The sequence below is a fragment of the Syzygium oleosum genome, unplaced genomic scaffold (assembly GCF_021117445.2).
Source record: "Syzygium oleosum isolate NSW1041296 unplaced genomic scaffold, Sole_v2.1 Sole_v2.48, whole genome shotgun sequence".
In the NCBI taxonomy this organism is placed as follows: Eukaryota; Viridiplantae; Streptophyta; class Magnoliopsida; order Myrtales; family Myrtaceae; genus Syzygium; species Syzygium oleosum.
The window spans coordinates 488,229-494,110 of NW_026607532.1; the positions used below are offsets into that span (position 1 = coordinate 488,229).

General features: G+C 39.6%; 1 pseudogene; it reads right to left on the bottom strand.

Annotated features, from left to right (window-relative positions):
- Positions 1-2,758: 2,758 nt before the first annotated feature.
- LOC115681432 (sodium transporter HKT1-like) lies at positions 2,759-5,322 on the bottom strand (annotated as a pseudogene).
- Between the last annotated feature and the right edge of the window lie 560 nt (positions 5,323-5,882).

Here is a 5,882-nt window from a genome sequence, read left to right on the forward strand (position 1 = left end):
CCTCGCCCACCCAGCGAGGCTTTCCTCGTCAGGGACGCCGATGAGGCGCAGCCTCACCCAACGCAGCGCGTAGGCGCCCTCACACGATGCCGACAAGGGCGACCCTCGCCGCATTGGGCGAGGGCTGCCCTCGCCGGCGTCTGGCGAGGACAGCCCTCGCTGGCGTTGGGCGAGGACAGCCCTCGCCCGACTCAAGCGAGGGTTGCCCTCGCCAGCCCAGGCTAGGGTTGCCCTCGCCAGTCCAGGTGAGGGCTGTCCTCGTCCGACGCCGGCGAGGGCAGCCCTCGCTCGATGCCGGCGAGGGCGACCCTCGCTGCGTCCGGCAAGGGTCGCCCTTGCCGGATCCGGGCGAGGCGGCCCTCGCCGGCGTCTGGGCGAGGGAGCCCTCGCTCGACTCAGGCGAGGGTTGCCCTCGCCCGCCCAGGCGAGGGTGGCCCTCGCCGGCTACCGGCCAGAGGCTGAAGATGAAGAAAAAAAAGAAAAAAATTAATAAAAATTCAAAAAAAATAAAAAATAATATAAAAAATTTAATTCAGGGTAAAATTGTCACATATGTACCAGTTTGGGGTTTTTTGTGGTAAGTTCAGGGTAAAATTGTCACAGGTATACCAGTTTGGGGTTTTTGGTGGTCAAAAAAATAGTTCGGGGTAAAATTATCACAGGTGTACCAGTTTGGGGTAAATGTGTCACAAGTGTACTAGTTTAGGATTTTTCGTGGTATTAACCCTTTTTTTTATACAGCTTATTCCATTGAAAGGCTTCTTTCTACTACGAGTTTTCACCCCAAAAGACTTTTTATGCGGTCATGGGTCCTAGGAACTTCGTTTCGATACATAAATTTTTGTGTTTTGTTTTAAAGCCAATTTTATAATTCCCTTTCAAGTCATCTTGGCATCTTTTTTATTACGTTTTCAGATAATAAAAAAATTAAAGATCTCGGTGACAAGACTCGTCATTTTCGTAAAAAGTGTCGTTTTTCTTTGAAATCTTATATTTTACTTTGGATTTCTGTCAAAATAACTTCAACTTTTCACGTTTAGAAGCATTTCATTTTAGTCTAAATGGTTTTTTTCCATTGCATTCTATTTCCAGGTCAAATTAAATAGTATTTGGCTTTTCAAAACAACTCTTTCCATTGAAAGGCTTCGTTCTACTGCTAGTATTCACACCAAAGACGTTTTATGCAATCGACACTGCATGACTTCATTTTGATATAATGTATTTTGCATTTGCTCAAAAGCCAATTTTTTTTAATACCTTTCAAGTAATCTTAGCATCTTTTTGTTTGATTCTCAATAAAAATTTGAAGATGCCGTTTTCTTTGTAAGGTTGTATTTTACATGACCCATTTAATCATTCATTGCATAATAAAATTTGGGATCGACCCTAATCCCTAAAAACATTATTAATTTGCATTTGCATATTAGGAACATCTTAATTAGGCCCACATAAACACCATTATAATTGGACCGACTTAAGTAGGGAGGCTCTAAGCTTAATTGAATTATCTAGACTAAGCCTGCAAGAACATAAAATTCGGCCCAACTTATTGAATATGACATGTGAGGAGCATATGGCGGTAGCTAAATAAGAAGAGATTGCATTCTTGATTAAGATTTGGGTCAATAAATTCAATATCTTTAAGAATTTTGATCATAGGGAAATAAGAAAGTGATATAACCCAATTTCCTATTAAGAAAAATCACATGATATGTAATTGCCCATATTATGTGATTTGAGTTGAATATCTTACTTGGAATCCACGTGTAACATTATTATTTTGTCCACCATTCAAACTTACAAAATTGAAAGCCAAATCAAAAAATTTCAAAATTAATGGAAGGATAATATTGATTACTTTCATATAGTCTAGTAACAAAATTAAACATTTACCGAAAGTTCAAGAATCGCATTAAAAAACTAAAAGTTTCAGGGATAAAATTGCACATTGGGCCAAAAATTTAGGGACTATATTGATCAAATTAAAAGTTCAGGCACGATATTACACATTGAGCCAAAGTTTAGGGACTATTTGTTAAAATTAGCTAAAGGTCGAACTTGTCTTTTTTTTTTTTTTTTTTTCTGTTTGGTCGAAAGTCAAACTTGTCTTCGATTGATGTCAATTTAAAATGTTATAGTTTAACTTAGCAGTTAAAATGATGTATTTTACCTTTTTCCTATCTAAGTAGATTTACATATATAACAGAAGAATATATAATAAAAATAAATATAACTCAAGAGCAGAAAATGCAATCTATGAAAATTATATTACTTCTGTTAAATATGCTATATTTTTGTTTCTGATTATTTTAAATTTCATTCGAGTTTATTTTAAATGGATCCGAATTAAACTATGCTTAAAATCACAGCTAACTAAAAAATAAATTACATTTTGCTAACTCCAATATATTCCATGCTATTGTTTTCTTCTATACTATTATTTTTGGTAGCCATATATCAAGCTGTTGGATTTTGCAAAAAAAATATGCGCAAATAGGTTTTGTCTCATTTTTGTGGTACCAATTTCAACACCTCTGGAATTTCCACATTCAGTGGACAGTGTAATAACTCGAAAAAATAGCCAAAAAAAGCTCGACAATTTTCCATTATGGTCAACTCTAGGGCATGTTAATTTTCGCAATTAGAACACCTTGTGGACCGGACAAGACAATGAGGATGATTTTGCCTTGGTCTCTAAACCTGGTGATGTTCCATTTGCTTTTTGCTCCGAGGTCGTGAAGAGGTCTTTTTGTCTCTCTCACAGGAGTATCCAAGCTCGGCCACCTTTCATGTTGAACTTCTTTAATCTCCCGAAAATCATGATGACGATGAGGATGATTTTGCCCTCGTCGCTCCATTTCCCAGAGAATCCGTACCACTTGTCCTCACAGCCTTCGACGCGCCTTAGTTGTCGTTCGCAACTGTAACCCGTCGTGAACCCCACGTTCCCGTATGCGCTGCAATTTTAGAAGTCGGTTACTTCATTACTCTGATTTGTTCATGTTATGTATGCGTGCCCATCACTTTCCTTAAATCACTAAACAGATAAAAATTAACTATTTTCCTTAAAGTGGATTTTCATGGAAAAATATTTTCCTTTATCATAAAATTTTCAGCGAAACAAACGTACTATAAATTATATTCATTTGATTAGATACCCAAAAAAGTTTCTAAACTTAGGGAATGCTACAGCGATGGAATTTATAGATCATTTCACGCCGTGTGTCATATTCTTTATGACTATCTACGAAAAGGAGAGGAGGGGAAACAAAGATGCTTACCTTATCACTTCGACCACGATGTTCAGCACATTAAAGTTCAGGGGATCTTCCTTCATCTTCTTCGTCTCCGTGATGCAAACCATGATGATAAAGATGGCCAGGTAGGAGAGCTGTGAGAGCAAGAGATCCTCCAACAGTAGTTTATAACTCCTTTTCGGCTTTCTTCTTTCCCCATTTCCCGGGAGCTCCTGGCCACCTTTCACCGGAAGAAAGGACGTATACGGCGGAAGGTACCTGTAGATCATGTAATCGTCGTTACATACGCACATCAAAGCGTGTTTAGAGAGTAAACTTGTTATGCGTTGTGGTAGGTTTAATAAAAGAATCATGCATTAGGTACATTTCGGTTATTTATGTTTGTTCCCTAAATGCTCATTGAATAGTACGCTCCTTATTTCTCATACATTTGGGTTATTTTTGCTTGTTTACCATTTTTTTTAAAGTATATTCCTACAACATTTGAGCCATGAATCCTATAGTTCGTCGATTACCTTAATTTAAGACATGAATCCTATTCTAAGTCAACAAATGAATAGGGAAAGTTGAAATATTTATGATATTTTGAACATCAATTTCTCGTCGTGAAAAAAAATTAGTGGAAAAGCAAGCATATTTGAAGTTTAACCAGTTTTTCAAAAGAATAATTTTGTTTTATAAGATAAATTTACGAAACTGATACATATATATATATAGAGAGAGAGAGAGATCAGAATTTAGATACATATATGAAGTTAAATTATTGCCTAACATACCATAATTTTATGGACCAGAATTTCGATACATTCCATATTCATTCTAGAGAGAGAGAGAGAGAGACTAACATCATGACGACGAACAACACCAAGATGGCAGGAGCTACTTTGGACAGATCGACGATCGTCTCGGCCGTATGTCTGGTGTTCACGCACTGGAAGAGCACGCCCACGATTTTCTCGTACGAGCTCAGCCCATCTAACGATTCCGAACCTCACTGCATCGAGCAAAACATTATGAACTGAACACCAATATACCCCAACACCGTTACCGCCAGTAGCGACGAGTAGAGGCTCGGAAGCAAGTGCTTGTAGCCAACTTCACCTGGACTGCTCAGCAAGTACTCGATCTCTGCCTTCTTGCTGAATCTCCCCACAAGCCAAATCATGAGCCGTAAGGCCGACGGGAACAGCGTGTTCCCGAGAAGGACCTGAGGGATGAGAATCAGGAGGAGGCCGGAGTTTTTGCTGAAGACCATCATGTTTTCATTCGTTGGGACGAATCCGCAGCTGGCGAAGGTTGATACGGTGGTGAAGATGGAAAATGTTGTCACTTTGAGGCCTTTCTTCTTCAGCACGTCTCTCGCGCTGGAGATGAGTGTCACATAGAGCGAAACTGCGGCAACACCGAGAACATGGACTCCCAGAAAGTAACCTAACACTACAAAACACAAAAAGTTAATCGAACAATATTTCAAATGGTCAAGGTCTAAGAATCGGTCTTGCGGCCTGTACAACTGAGGCTCTACTTGTGAGTCCAGGCAATCTAAATTCGTTATTTCACCTAACTCTTTATGGTCAACAGTATCTTTTGTTGGGTTCGAAGGGCAGAGATGGGTATTGACGACGGCGACTTCTTCTTTTTCTTGGGTATGAATGCGCGACCAGAGTTTCGATTTCCCAAAGTGAAGCCCAGCGAGGGAAGTGAAGACCTCCCCTCCAACGAACATCAGGACTGTCATCACGATAAGCTGGGAGTTGGAGAAGACCTCCATCTCCAACGTGGACATGCTCGAGACGGTTGCTGAGGAGACGGAGGTGAAGAACAGATCCAAGTCCCTAGGCCTAAAGGAATCGGTTCGTGGCTTCAATGCCTTGAGGACCCAGAAGCCAAGGAGCGAGAAGAAGATGAAGTACAAAACTTGGATACAAAAGGAGTTGACTCGGAGGAGCAGGAAGCGGCAATAAGAAATGAGGAAGCAAAAGGACCTGCAGAGGCCGGCTAGTTTGAGCCATGAAGCACTACAAAGACACCCAACTTCTTTGAGTAAACAAGGAAAACTCATCATTTTTAGGGAACGAAATTGTTCTTCTTGATTGGAGAATTTGAGGGGTGGTGGTGGGGGTGTATATAAAGGAGACGGTCCAACTGGTTTTTTAAGGGTTAATACCATGAAAAACCCCAAACTGGTATATCTGTGATAAATTTACCCCAAACTATTTTTTTGACCACAAAAAACTCCAAACTGATACACCTGTGACAATTTTATCCCGAACTATTTTTTTTACCATAAAAAACCCCACACTGGTACACCTGTGATAATTTTACTCCGAATTAACTTTTTGACCACCAAAAACCCCAAACTTGTACACCTATGACAAATTTACCCTCCGTTAGTTTCCGTTAAATTCTCCCATCAAATTTGCTAAGTTTGATGATACGTAATAGTTGACATGTGTACTAGTTTGGGATTTTACTCTTCTGTTTGTCACAAGTTTACCAATTTGTGATTTTTCGTGATATTAATCCAATTTAACGGACACTAACGGAGGGTAAATTTATCACAAATGTACTAGTTTGGGATTTTTAGTGGTTAGAAAATTAGTTTGGGGTAAAATTATCACAGGT